The sequence below is a fragment of the Hippocampus zosterae genome, unplaced genomic scaffold (assembly GCF_025434085.1).
Source record: "Hippocampus zosterae strain Florida unplaced genomic scaffold, ASM2543408v3 HiC_scaffold_23, whole genome shotgun sequence".
Lineage (NCBI taxonomy): Eukaryota > Metazoa > Chordata > Actinopteri > Syngnathiformes > Syngnathidae > Hippocampus > Hippocampus zosterae.
This window is the reverse complement of record NW_026262823.1, coordinates 978,567-993,470: the sequence shown is the minus strand read 5'-3', so window position 1 is coordinate 993,470 and position 14,904 is coordinate 978,567.

The window sequence follows — 14,904 nt, the reverse complement described above, 5'->3', positions numbered from 1 at the left end:
ATCCCGTTCAGTCTCAATGGCAGGGTGCGGGCCGGCCCGGCGGCGATTGCGGCGGGCAGCAGGCCTCTTGGACAGGTTGAGAGATAAAAAAATAATAATTCCCATGCAGTCTCAATGGCGGGGTGCGGGCCGGGGAATAGGCCTCTTGGCCGGGGTGAATATGTTGGAACGCGGCGCGCGTAAATAGAAGCGGCTGGAGGTACCGGGGGCGATGCCCGCCCCGGCCCGGCGGCCAAGTTAAAAAAATAAATAATCCCCGTTCAGTCTCAATGGCAGGGTGCGGGCCGGCCCGGCGGCGATTGCGGCGGGCAGCAGGCCTCTTGGACAGGTTGAGAGATATAAAAATAATAATTCCCGTGCAGTCTCAATGGCGGGGTACGGGCCGGCCCGGCGGACGAGTGTGGCCGGGGAAGAGGCCTCTTGGCCGGGGTGAATATGTTGGAACGCGGCGCGCGTAAATAGAAGCGGCTGGAGGTACCGGGGGCGAAGCCCGCCCCGGCCCGGAGGCTGAGTTAAAAAAAATAATAATCCCCGTTCAGTCTCAATGGCGGGGTGCGGGCCGGCCCGGCGGCGAGTGCGGCGGGCAGCAGGCCTCTTGGACAGGTTGAGAGATAAAAAAATAATAATTCCCGTGCAGTCTCAATGGCGGGGTGCGGGCCGGGGAATAGGCCTCTTGGCCGGGGTGAATAGTGTTGGAACACGGCCCGCGGAAATAGTAGCGGCTGGAGGTACCGGGGGCGATGCCCGCCCCGGCCCGGCGGCCAAGTTAAAAAAATAAATAATCCCCGTTCAGTCTCAATGGCAGGGTGCGGGCCGGCCCGGCGGCGATTGCGGCGGGCAGCAGGCCTCTTGGACAGGTTGAGAGATAAAAAATTAATAATTCCCATGCAGTCTCAATGGCGGGTTGCGGGCCGGGGAATAGGCCACTTGGCCGGGGTGAATAGTGTTGGAACACGGCCCGCGGAAAAAGTAGCGGCTGGAGGTACCGGGGACGATGCCCGCCCCGGGCCGGCGGCCAAGTTAAAAAAATAAATAATCCCCGTTCATTCTCAATGGCAGGGTGCGTGCCGGCCCGGCGGCGATTGCGGCGGGCAGCAGGCCTCTTGGACAGGTTGAGAGATAAAAAAATAATAATTCCCATGCAGTCTCAATGGCGGGGTGCGGGCCGGCCCGGCGGCGATTGCGGCGGGCAGCAGGCCTCTTGGACAGGTTGAGAGATAAAAAAATAATAATTCCCGTGCAGTCTCAATGGCGGGGTGCGGGCCGGGGAATAGGCCTCTTGGCCGGGGTGAATATGTTGGAACGCGGCGCGCGTAAATAGAAGCGGCTGGAGGTACCGGGGGCGAAGCCCGCCCCGGCCCGGAGGCCGAGTTAAAAAAAATAATAATCCCCGTTCAGTCTCAATGGCGGGGTGCGGGCCGGCCCGGCGGCGAGTGCGGCGGGCAGCAGGCCTCTTGGACAGGTTGAGAGATAAAAAAATAATAATTCCCGTGCAGTCTCAATGGCGGGGTGCGGGCCGGGGAATAGGCCTCTTGGCCGGGGTGAATAGTGTTGGAACACGGCCCGCGGAAATAGTAGCGGCTGGAGGTACCGGGGGCGATGCCCGCCCCGGCCCGGCGGCCAAGTTGAAAAAAGAAATAATCCCCGTTCAGTCTCAATGGCAGGGTGCGGGCCGGCCCGGCGGCGATTGCGGCGGGCAGCAGGCCTCTTGGACAGGTTGAGAGATAAAAAAATAATAATTCCCGTTCAGTCTCAATGGCAGGGTGCGGGCCGGCCCGGCGGCAATTGCGGCGGGCAGCAGGCCTCTTGGACAGGTTGAGAGATAAAAAAATAATAATTCCCATGCAGTCTCAATGGCGGGGTGCGGGCCGGGGAATAGGCCTCTTGGCCGGGGTGAATAGTGTTGGAACACGTACCGCGGAAATAGTAGCGGCTGGAGGTACCGGGGGCGATGCCCGCCCCGGGCCGGCGGCCAAGTTAAAAAAATAAATAATCCCCGTTCAGTCTCAATGGCAGGGTGCGGGCCGGCCCGGCGGCGAGTGCGGCGGGCAGCAGGCCTCTTGGACAGGTTGAGAGATAAAAAAATAATAATTCCCGTGCAGTCTCAATGGCGGGGTGCGGGCCGGGGAATAGGCCTCTTGGCCGGGGTGAATAGTGTTGGAACGCGGCCCGCGGAAATAGTAGCGGCTGGAGGTACCGGGGGCGAAGCCCGCCCCGGCCCGGAGGCCGAGTTAAAAAAAATAATAATCCCCGTTCAGTCTCAATGGCGGGGTGCGGGCCGGCCCGGCGGCGAGTGCGGCGGGCAGCAGGCCTCTTGGACAGGTTGAGAGATAAAAAAATAATAATTCCCGTGCAGTCTCAATGGCGGGGTGCGGGCCGGGGAATAGGCCTCTTGGCCGGGGTGAATAGTGTTGGAACACGGCCCGCGGAAATAGTAGCGGCTGGAGGTACCGGGGGCGATGCCCGCCCCGGCCCGGCGGCCAAGTTAAAAAAATAAATAATCCCCGTTCAGTCTCAATGGCAGGGTGCGGGCCGGCCCGGCGGCGATTGCGGCGGGCAGCAGGCCTCTTGGACAGGTTGAGAGATAAAAAAAATAATAATTCCCATGCAGTCTCAATGGCGGGGTGCGGGCAGGGGAATAGGCCTCTTGGCCGGGGTGAATAGTGTTGGAACACGGCCCGCGGAAATAGTAACGGCTGGAGGTACCGGGGGCGATGCCCGCCCCGGGCCGGCGGCCAAGTTAAAAAAATAAATAATCCCCGTTCAGTCTCAATGGCAGGGTGCGGGCCGGCCCGGCGGCGATTGCGGCGGGCAGCAGGCCTCTTGGACAGGTTGAGAGATATAAAAATAATAATTCCCGTGCAGTCTCAACGGCGGGGTGCGGGCCGGCCCGGCGGACGAGTGTGGCCGGGGAATAGGCCTCTTGGCCGGGGTGAATATGTTGGAACGCGGCGCGCGTAAATAGAAGCGGCTGGAGGTACCGGGGGCGAAGCCCGCCCCGGCCCGGAGGCCGAGTTAAAAAAAATAATAATCCCCGTTCAGTCTCAATGGCGGGGTGCGGGCCGGCCCGGCGGCGAGTGCGGCGGGCAGCAGGCCTCTTGGACAGGTTGAGAGATAAAAAAATAATAATTCCCGTGCAGTCTCAATGGCGGGGTGCGGGCCGGGGAATAGGCCTCTTGGCCGGGGTGAATAGTGTTGGAACACGGCCCGCGGAAATAGTAGCGGCTGGAGGTACCGGGGGCGATGCCCGCCCCGGCCCGGCGGCCAAGTTAAAAAAATAAATAATCCCCGTTCAGTCTCAATGGCAGGGTGCGGGCCGGCCCGGCGGCGATTGCGGCGGGCAGCAGGCCTCTTGGACAGGTTGAGAGATAAAAAAATAATAATTCCCATGCAGTCTCAATGGCGGGGTGCGGGCCGGGGAATAGGCCTCTTGGCCGGGGTGAATAGTGTTGGAACACGGCCCGCGGAAATAGTAGCGGCTGGAGGTACCGGGGGCGATGCCCGCCCCGGGCCGGCGGCCAAGTTAAAAAAATAAATAATCCCCGTTCAGTCTCAATGGCAGGGTGCGGGCCGGCCCGGCGGCGAGTGCGGCGGGCAGCAGGCCTCTTGGACAGGTTGAGAGATAAAAAAAATAATAATTCCCGTTCAGTCTCAATGGCAGGGTGCGGGCCGGCCCGGCGGCGAGTGCGGCGGGCAGCAGGCCTCTTGGACAGGTTGAGAGATAAAAAAATAATAATTCCCGTGCAGTCTCAATGGCGGGGTGCGGGCCGGGGAATAGGCCTCTTGGCCGGGGTGAATATGTTGGAACGCGGCGCGCGTAAATAGAAGCGGCTGGAGGTACCGGGGGCGAAGCCCGCCCCGGCCCGGAGGCCGAGTTAAAAAAAATAATAATCCCCGTTCAGTCTCAATGGCGGGGTGCGGGCCGGCCCGGCGGCGAGTGTGGCGGGCAGCAGGCCTCTTGGACAGGTTGAGAGATAAAAAAATAATAATTCCCGTGCAGTCTCAATGGCGGGGTGCGGGCCGGGGAATAGGCCTCTTGGCCGGGGTGAATAGTGTTGGAACACGGCCCGCGGAAATAGTAGCGGCTGGAGGTACCGGGGGCGATGCCCGCCCGGGCCCGGCGGCCAAGTTAAAAAAATAAATAATCCCGTTCAGTCTCAATGGCAGGGTGCGGGCCGGCCCGGCGGCGATTGCGGCGGGCAGCAGGCCTCTTGGACAGGTTGAGAGATAAAAAAATAATAATTCCCATGCAGTCTCAATGGCGGGGTGCGGGCCGGGGAATAGGCCTCTTGGCCGGGGTGAATATGTTGGAACGCGGCGCGCGTAAATAGAAGCGGCTGGAGGTACCGGGGGCGAAGCCCGCCCCGGCCCGGAGGCCGAGTTAAAAAAAATAATAATCCCCGTTCAGTCTCAATGGCGGGGTGCGGGCCGGCCCGGCGGCGAGTGCGGCGGGCAGCAGGCCTCTTGGACAGGTTGAGAGATAAAAAAATAATAATTCCCATGCAGTCTCAATGGCGGGGTGCGGGCCGGGGAATAGGCCTCTTGGCCGGGGTGAATAGTGTTGGAACACGGCCCGCGGAAATAGTAGCGGCTGGAGGTACCGGGGGCGATGCCCGCCCCGGGCCGGCGGCCAAGTTAAAAAAATAAATAATCCCCGTTCAGTCTCAATGGCAGGGTGCGGGCCGGCCCGGCGGCGATTGCGGCGGGCAGCAGGCCTCTTGGACAGGTTGAGAGATATAAAAATAATAATTCCCGTGCAGTCTCAATGGCGGGGTACGGGCCGGCCCGGCGGACGAGTGTGGCCGGGGAAGAGGCCTCTTGGCCGGGGTGAATATGTTGGAACGCGGCGCGCGTAAATAGAAGCGGCTGGAGGTACCGGGGGCGAAGCCCGCCCCGGCCCGGCGGCCAAGTTAAAAAAATAAATAATCCCCGTTCAGTCTCAATGGCAGGGTGCGGGCCGGCCCGGCGGCGATTGCGGCGGGCAGCAGGCCTCTTGGACAGGTTGAGAGATAAAAAATTAATAATTCCCATGCAGTCTCAATGGCGGGTTGCGGGCCGGGGAATAGGCCACTTGGCCGGGGTGAATAGTGTTGGAACACGGCCCGCGGAAAAAGTAGCGGCTGGAGGTACCGGGGACGATGCCCGCCCCGGGCCGGCGGCCAAGTTAAAAAAATAAATAATCCCCGTTCATTCTCAATGGCAGGGTGCGTGCCGGCCCGGCGGCGATTGCGGCGGGCAGCAGGCCTCTTGGACAGGTTGAGAGATAAAAAAATAATAATTCCCATGCAGTCTCAATGGCGGGGTGCGGGCCGGGGAATAGGCCACTTGGCCGGGGTGAATAGTGTTGGAACACGGCCCCGGGCCGGCGGCCAAGTTAAAAAAATAAATAATCCCCGTTCAGTCTCAATGGCAGGGTGCGGGCCGGCCCGGCGGCGATTGCGGCGGGCAGCAGGCCTCTTGGACAGGTTGAGAGATAAAAAAATAATAATTCCTGTTCAGTCTCAATGGCAGGGTGCGGGCCGGCCCGGCGGCGATTGCGGCGGGCAGCAGGCCTCTTGGACAGGTTGAGAGATAAAAAATTAATAATTCCCATGCAGTCTCAATGGCGGGTTGCGGGCCGGGGAATAGGCCACTTGGCCGGGGTGAATAGTGTTGGAACACGGCCCGCGGAAAAAGTAGCGGCTGGAGGTACCGGGGACGATGCCCGCCCCGGGCCGGCGGCCAAGTTAAAAAAATAAATAATCCCCGTTCATTCTCAATGGCAGGGTGCGTGCCGGCCCGGCGGCGATTGCGGCGGGCAGCAGGCCTCTTGGACAGGTTGAGAGATAAAAAAATAATAATTCCCATGCAGTCTCAATGGCGGGGTGCGGGCCGGCCCGGCGGCGATTGCGGCGGGCAGCAGGCCTCTTCGACAGGTTGAGAGATAAAAAAATAATAATTCCCATGCAGTCTCAATGGCGGGGTGCGGGCCGGGGAATAGGCCACTTGGCCGGGGTGAATAGTGTTGGAACACGGCCCCGGGCCGGCGGCCAAGTTAAAAAAATAAATAATCCCCGTTCAGTCTCAATGGCAGGGTGCGGGCCGGCCCGGCGGCGATTGCGGCGGGCAGCAGGCCTCTTGGACAGGTTGAGAGATAAAAAAATAATAATTCCTGTTCAGTCTCAATGGCAGGGTGCGGGCCGGCCCGGCGGCGAGTGCGGCGGGCAGCAGGCCTCTTGGACAGGTTGAGAGATAAAAAAATAATAATTCCCGTGCAGTCTCAATGGCGGGGTGCGGGCCGGGGAATAGGCCTCTTGGCCGGGGTGAATATGTTGGAACGCGGCGCGCGTAAATAGAAGCGGCTGGAGGTACCGGGGGCGAAGCCCGCCCCGGCCCGGAGGCCGAGTTAAAAAAAATAATAATCCCCGTTCAGTCTCAATGGCGGGGTGCGGGCCGGCCCGGCGGCGAGTGTGGCGGGCAGCAGGCCTCTTGGACAGGTTGAGAGATAAAAAAATAATAATTCCCGTGCAGTCTCAATGGCGGGGTGCGGGCCGGGGAATAGGCCTCTTGGCCGGGGTGAATAGTGTTGGAACACGGCCCGCGGAAATAGTAGCGGCTGGAGGTACCGGGGGCGATGCCCGCCCCGGCCCGGCGGCCAAGTTAAAAAAATAAATAATCCCGTTCAGTCTCAATGGCAGGGTGCGGGCCGGCCCGGCGGCGATTGCGGCGGGCAGCAGGCCTCTTGGACAGGTTGAGAGATAAAAAAATAATAATTCCCATGCAGTCTCAATGGCGGGGTGCGGGCCGGGGAATAGGCCTCTTGGCCGGGGTGAATATGTTGGAACGCGGCGCGCGTAAATAGAAGCGGCTGGAGGTACCGGGGGCGAAGCCCGCCCCGGCCCGGAGGCCGAGTTAAAAAAAAAAATAATCCCCGTTCAGTCTCAATGGCGGGGTGCGGGCCGGCCCGGCGGCGAGTGCGGCGGGCAGCAGGCCTCTTGGACAGGTTGAGAGATAAAAAAATAATAATTCCCGTGCAGTCTCAATGGCGGGGTGCGGGCCGGGGAATAGGCCTCTTGGCCGGGGTGAATAGTGTTGGAACACGGCCCGCGGAAATAGTAGCGGCTGGAGGTACCGGGGGCGATGCCCGCCACGGCCCGGCGGCCAAGTTAAAAAAATAAATAATCCCCGTTCAGTCTCAATGGCAGGGTGCGGGCCGGCCCGGCGGCGATTGCGGCGGGCAGCAGGCCTCTTGGACAGGTTGAGAGATAAAAAAATAATAATTCCCATGCAGTCTCAATGGCGGGGTGCGGGCCGGGGAATAGGCCTCTTGGCCGGGGTGAATAGTGTTGGAACACGGCCCGCGGAAATAATAGCGGCTGGAGGTACCGGGGGCGATGCCCGCCCCGGGCCGGCGGCCAAGTTAAAAAAATAAATAATCCCCGTTCAGTCTCAATGGCAGGGTGCGGGCCGGCCCGGCGGCGATTGCGGCGGGCAGCAGGCCTCTTGGACAGTTTGAGAGATAAAAAAATAATAATTCCCGTGCAGTCTCAATTGCGGGGTGCGGGCCGGCCCGGCGGACGAGTGTGGCCGGGGAAGAGGCCTCTTGGCCGGGGTGAATATGTTGGAACGCGGCGCGCGTAAATAGAAGGGGCTGGAGGTACCGGAGGCGAAGCCCGCCCCGGCCCGGAGGCCGAGTTAAAAAAAATAATAATCCCCGTTCAGTCGCAATGGCGGGGTGCTGGCCGGCCCGGCGGCGAGTGCGGCGGGCAGCAGGCCTCTTGGACAGGTTGAGAGATAAAAAAATAATAATTCCCGTGCAGTCTCAATGGTGGGGTGCGGGCCGGCCCAGCGGACGAGTGTGGCCGGGGAAGAGGCCTCTTGGCCGGGGTGAATATGTTGGAACGCGGCGCGCGTAAATAGAAGCGGCTGGAGGTACCGGGGGCGAAGCCGGCCCCGGCCCGGCGGCCGAGTTAAAAAAAATAATAATCCCCGTTCAGTCTCAATGGCGGGGTGCGGGCCGGCCCGGCGGCGAGTGCGGCGGGCAGCAGGCCTCTTGGACAGGTTGAGAGATAAAAAAATAATAATTCCCGTGCAGTCTCAATGGCGGGGTGCGGGCCGGGGAATAGGCCTCTTGGCCGGGGTGAATAGTGTTGGAACACGGCCCGCGGAAATAGTAGCGGCTGGAGGTACCGGGGGCGATGCCCGCCCCGGGCCGGTGGCCAAGTAAAAAAAATAAATAATCCCCGTTCAGTCTCAATGGCAGGGTGCGGGCCGGCCCGGCGGCGATTGCGGCGGGCAGCAGGCCTCTTGGACAGGTTGAGAGATATAAAAATAATAATTCCCGTGCAGTCTCAATGGCGGGGTACGGGCCGGCCCGGCGGACGAGTGTGGCCGGGGAAGAGGCCTCTTGGCCGGGGTGAATATGTTGGAACGCGGCGCGCGTAAATAGAAGCGGCTGGAGGTACCGGGGGCGAAGCCCGCCCCGGCCCGGAGGCCGAGTTAAAAAAAATAATAATCCCCGTTCAGTCTCAATGGCGGGGTGCGGGCCGGCCCGGCGGCGAGTGCGGGGGGCAGCAGGCCTCTTGGACAGGTTGAGAGATAAAAAAATAATAATTCCCGTGCAGTCTCAATGGTGGGGTGCGGGCCGGCCCGGCGGACGAGTGTGGCCGGGGAAGAGGCCTCTTGGCCGGGGTGAATATGTTGGAACGCGGCGCGCGTAAATAGAAGCGGCTGGAGGTACCGGGGGCGAAGCCCGCCCCGGCCCGGCGGCCGAGTTAAAAAAAATAATAATCCCCGTTCCGTCTCAATGGCGGGGTGCGGGCCGGCCCGGCGGCGAGTGCGGCGGGCAGCAGGCCTCTTGGACAGGTTGAGAGATAAAAAAATAATAATTCCCGTGCAGTCTCAATGGCGGGGTGCGGGCCGGGGAATAGGCCTCTTGGCCGGGGTGAATAGTGTTGGAACACGGCCCGCGGAAATAGTAGCGGCTGGAGGTACCGGGGGCGATGCCCGCCCCGGGCCGGCGGCCAAGTTAAAAAAATAAATAATCCCCGTTCAGTCTCAATGGCAGGGTGCGGGCCGGCCCGGCGGCCATTGCGGCGGGCAGCAGGCCTCTTGGACAGGTTGAGAGATATAAAAATAATAATTCCCGTGCAGTCTCAATGGCGGGGTACGGGCCGGCCCGGCGGACGAGTGTGGCCGGGGAAGAGGCCTCTTGGCCGGGGTGAATATGTTGGAACGCGGCGCGCGTAAATAGAAGCGGCTGGAGGTACCGGGGGCGAAGCCCGCCCCGGCCCGGAGGCCGAGTTAAAAAAAATAATAATCCCCGTTCAGTCTCAATGGCGGGGTGCGGGCCGGCCCGGCGGCGAGTGCGGCGGGCAGCAGGCCTCTTGGACAGGTTGAGAGATAAAAAAATAATAATTCCCGTGCAGTCTCAATGGCGGGGTGCGGGCCGGGGAATAGGCCTCTTGGCCGGGGTGAATAGTGTTGGAACACGGCCCGCGGAAATAGTAGCGGCTGGAGGTACCGGGGGCGATGCCCGCCCCGGCCCGGCGGCCAAGTTAAAAAAATAAATAATCCCCGTTCAGTCTCAATGGCAGGGTGCGGGCCGGCCCGGCGGCGATTGCGGCGGGCAGCAGGCCTCTTGGACAGGTTGAGAGATAAAAAAATAATAATTCCCGTGCAGTCTCAATGGCGGGGTGCGGGCCGGCCCGGCGGACGAGTGTGGCCGGGGAAGAGGCCTCTTGGCCGGGGTGAATATGTTGGAACGCGGCGCGCGTAAATAGAAGCGGCTGGAGGTACCGGGGGCGAAGCCCGCCCCGGCCCGGAGGCCGAGTTAAAAAAAATAATAATCCCCGTTTAGTCTCAATGGCGGGGTGCGGGCCGGCCCGGCGGCGATTGCGGCGGGCAGCAGGCCTCTTGGACAGGTTGAGAGATAAAAAATGAATAATTCCCATGCAGTCTCAATGGCGGGGTGCGGGCCGGGGAATAGGCCACTTGGCCGGGGTGAATAGTGTTGGAACACGGCCCGCGGAAAAAGTAGCGGCTGGAGGTACCGGGGGCGATGCCCGCCCCGGGCCGGCGGCCAAGTTAAAAAAATAAATAATCCCCGTTCAGTCTCAATGGCAGGGTGCGGGCCGGCCCGGCGGCGATTGCGGCGGGCAGCAGGCCTCTTGGACAGGTTGAGAGATAAAAAAATAATAATTCCCGTGCAGTCTCAATGGCGGGGTGCGGGCCGGCCCGGCGGACGAGTGTGGCCGGGGAAGAGGCCTCTTGGCCGGGGTGAATATGTTGGAACGCGGCGCGCGTAAATAGAAGCGGCTGGAGGTACCGGGGGCGAAGCCCGCCCCGGCCCGGAGGCCGAGTTAAAAAAAAAAATAATCCCCGTTCAGTCTCAATGGCAGGGTGCGGGCCGGCCCGGCGGCGAGTGCGGTGGGCAGCAGGCCTCTTGGACAGGTTGAGAGATAAAAAAATAATAATTCCCATGCAGTCTCAATGGCGGGGTGCGGGGCCGGCCCGGCGGCGAGTGCGGCGGGCAGCAGGCCTCTTGGACAGGTTGAGAGATAAAAAAATAATAATTCCCGTGCAGTCTCAATGGCGGGGTGCGGGCCGGCCCGGCGGACGAGTGTGGCCGGGGAAGAGGCCTCTTGGCCGGGGTGAATATGTTGGAACGCGGCGCGTAAATAGAAGCGGCTGGACGTACCGGGGGCGAAGCCCGCCCGGGCCCGGAGGCCGAGTTAAAAAAAATAATAATCCCCGTTCAGTCTCAATGGCGGGGTGCGGGCCGGCCCGGCGGCGATTGCGGCGGGCAGCAGGCCTCTTGGACAGGTTGAGAGATAAAAAAATAATAATTCCCATGCAGTCTCAATGGCGGGGTGCGGGCCGGGGAATAGGCCTCTTGGCCGGGGTGAATAGTGTTGGAACACGGCCCGCGGAAATAGTAGCGGCTGGAGGTACCGGGGGCGATGCCCGCCCCGGGCCGGCGGCCAAGTTAAAAAAATAAATAATCCCCGTTCAGTCTCAATGGCAGGGTGCGGGCCGGCCCGGCGGCGATTGCGGCGGGCAGCAGGCCTCTTGGACAGGTTGAGAGATAAAAAAATAATAATTCCCGTGCAGTCTCAATGGCGGGGTGCGGGCCGGCCCGGCGGACGAGTGTGGCCGGGGAAGAGGCCTCTTGGCCGGGGTGAATATGTTGGAACGCGGCGCGCGTAAATAGAAGCGGCTGGAGGTACCGGGGGCGAAGCCCGCCCCGGCCCGGAGGCCGAGTTAAAAAAAATAATAATCCCCGTTCAGTCTCAATGGCAGGGTGCGGGCCGGGCCGGCGGCGATTGCGGCGGGCAGCAGTTCTCTTGGACAGGTTGAGAGATAAAAAAATAGTAATTCCCATGCAGTCTCAATGGCGGGGTGCGGGGCCGGCCCGGCGGCGAGTGCGGCGGGCAGCAGGCCTCTTGGACAGGTTGAGAGATAAAAAAATAATAATTCCCGTGCAGTCTCAATGGCGGGGTGCGGGCCGGCCCGGCGGACGAGTGTGGCCGGGGAAGAGGCCTCTTGGCCGGGGTGAATATGTTGGAACGCGGCGCGCGTAAATAGAAGCGGCTGGAGGTCCCGGGGGCGAAGCCCGCCCCGGCCCGGCGGCCGAGTTAAAAAAAATAATAATCCCCGTTCAGTCTCAATGGCGGGGTGCGGGCCGGCCCGGCGGCGAGTGCGGAGGGCAGCAGGCCTCTTGGACAGGTTGAGAGATAAAAAAATAATAATTCCCGTGCAGTCTCAATGGCGGGTGCGGGCCGGCCCGGCGGACGAGTGTGGCCGGGGAAGAGGCCTCTTGGCCGGGGTGAATATGTTGGAACGCGGCGCGCGTAAATAGAAGCGGCTGGAGGTCCCGGGGGCGAAGCCCGCCCCGGCCCGGCGGCCGAGTTAAAAAAAATAATAATCCCCGTTCAGTCTCAATGGCGGGGTGCGGGCCGGCCCGGCGGCGAGTGCGGTGGGCAGCAGGCCTCTTGGACAGGTTGAGAGATAAAAAAATAATAATTCCCGTGCAGTCTCAATGGCGGGTGCGGGCCGGCCCGGCGGACGAGTGTGGCCGGGGAAGAGGCCTCTTGGCCGGGGTGAATATGTTGGAACGCGGCGCGCGTAAATAGAAGCGGCTGGAGGTACCGGGGGCGAAGCCCGCCCCGGCCCGGCGGCCGAGTTAAAAAAAATAATAATCCCGTTCAGTCTCAATGGCGGGGTGCGGGCCGGCCCGGCGGCGAGTGCGGCGGGCAGCAGGCCTCTTGGACAGGTTGAGAGATAAAAAAATAATAATTCCTGTGCAGTCTCAATGGCGGGGTGCGGGCCGGGGAATAGGCCTCTTGGCCGGGGTGAATAGTGTTGGAACACGGCCCGCGGAAATAGTAGCGGCTGGAGGTACCGGGGGCGATGCCCGCCCCGGACCGGCGGCCAAGTTAAAAAAATAAATAATCCCCGTTCAGTCTCAATGGCAGGGTGCGGGCCGGCCCGGCGGCGATTGCGGCGGGCAGCAGGCCTCTTGGACAGGTTGAGAGATAAAAAAATAATAATTCCCATGCAGTCTCAATGGCGGGGTGCGGGCCGGGGAATAGGCCTCTTGGCCGGGGTGAATAGTGTTGGAACACGGCCCGCGGAAATAGTAGCGGCTGGAGGTACCGGGGGCGATGCCCGCCCCGGCCCGGCGGCCAAGTTAAAAAAATAAATAATCCCCGTTCAGTCTCAATGGCAGGGTGCGGGCCGGCCCGGCGGCGATTGCGGCGGGCAGCAGTTCTCTTGGACAGGTTGAGAGATAAAAAAATAATAATTCCCATGCAGTCTCAATGGCGGGGTGCGGGCCGGCCCGGCGGCGAGTGCGGCGGGCAGCAGGCCTCTTGGACAGGTTGAGAGATAAAAAAATAATAATTCCCGTGCAGTCTCAATGGCGGGGTGCGGGCCGGCCCGGCGGACGAGTGTGGCCGGGGAAGAGGCCTCTTGGCCGGGGTGAATATGTTGGAACGCGGCGCGTAAATAGAAGCGGCTGGAGGTCCCGGGGGCGAAGCCCGCCCCGGCCCGGCGGCCGAGTTAAAAAAAATAATAATCCCCGTTCAGTCTCAATGGCGGGGTGCGGGCCGGCCCGGCGGCGAGTGCGGTGGGCAGCAGGCCTCTTGGACAGGTTGAGAGATAAAAAAATAATAATTCCCGTGCAGTCTCAATGGCGGGTGCGGGCCGGCCCGGCGGACGAGTGTGGCCGGGGAAGAGGCCTCTTGGCCGGGGTGAATATGTTGGAACGCGGCGCGCGTAAATAGAAGCGGCTGGAGGTCCCGGGGGCGAAGCCCGCCCCGGCCCGGCGGCCGAGTTAAAAAAAATAATAATCCCCGTTCAGTCTCAATGGCGGGGTGCGGGCCGGCCCGGCGGCGAGTGCGGTGGGCAGCAGGCCTCTTGGACAGGTTGAGAGATAAAAAAATAATAATTCCCGTGCAGTCTCAATGGCGGGTGCGGGCCGGCCCGGCGGACGAGTGTGGCCGGGGAAGAGGCCTCTTGGCCGGGGTGAATATGTTGGAACGCGGCGCGCGTAAATAGAAGCGGCTGGAGGTACCGGGGGCGAAGCCCGCCCCGGCCCGGCGGCCGAGTTAAAAAAAATAATAATCCCGTTCAGTCTCAATGGCGGGGTGCGGGCCGGCCCGGCGGCGAGTGCGGCGGGCAGCAGGCCTCTTGGACAGGTTGAGAGATAAAAAAATAATAATTCCTGTGCAGTCTCAATGGCGGGGTGCGGGCCGGGGAATAGGCCTCTTGGCCGGGGTGAATAGTGTTGGAACACGGCCCGCGGAAATAGTAGCGGCTGGAGGTACCGGGGGCGATGCCCGCCCCGGACCGGCGGCCAAGTTAAAAAAATAAATAATCCCCGTTCAGTCTCAATGGCAGGGTGCGGGCCGGCCCGGTGGCGATTGCGGCGGGCAGCAGGCCTCTTGGACAGGTTGAGAGATAAAAAAATAATAATTCCCATGCAGTCTCAATGGCGGGGTGCGGGCCGGGGAATAGGCCTCTTGGCCGGGGTGAATAGTGTTGGAACACGGCCCGCGGAAACAGTAGCGGCTGGAGGTACCGGGGGCGATGCCCGCCCCGGCCCGGCGGCCAAGTTAAAAAAATAAATAATCCCCGTTCAGTCTCAATGGCAGGGTGCGGGCCGGCCCGGCGGCGATTGCGGCGGGCAGCAGTTCTCTTGGACAGGTTGAGAGATAAAAAAATAATAATTCCCATGCAGTCTCAATGGCGGGGTGCGGGCCGGCCCGGCGGCGAGTGCGGCGGGCAGCAGGCCTCTTGGACAGGTTGAGAGATAAAAAAATAATAATTCCCGTGCAGTCTCAATGGCGGGGTGCGGGCCGGCCCGGCGGACGAGTGTGGCCGGGGAAGAGGCCTCTTGGCCGGGGTGAATATGTTGGAACGCGGCGCGCGTAAATAGAAGCGGCTGGAGGTACCGGGGGCGAAGCCCGCCCCGGCCCGGCGGCCGAGTTAAAAAAAATAATAATCCCCGTTCAGTCTCAATGGCAGGGTGCGGTCCGGCCCGGCGGCGAGTGCGGCGGGCAGCAGGCCTCTTGGACAGGTTGAGAGATAAAAAAATAATAATTCCCGTGCTGTCTCAATGGCGGGGTGCGGGCCGGGGAATAGGCCTCTTGGCCGGGGTGAATAGTGTTGGAACACGGCCCGCGGAAATAGTAGCGGCTGGAGGTACCGGGGGCGATGCCCGCCCCGCCCGGCGGCCAAGTTAAAAAAATAAATAATCCCCGTTCAGTCTCAATGGCAGGGTGCGGGCCGGCCCGGCGGCGATTGCGGCGGGCAGCAGGCCTCTTGGACAGGTTGAGAGATAAAAAAAATAATAATTCCCATGCAGTCTCAATGGCGGGGTGCGGGCCGGGGAATAGGCCTCTTGGCCGGGGTGAATAGTGT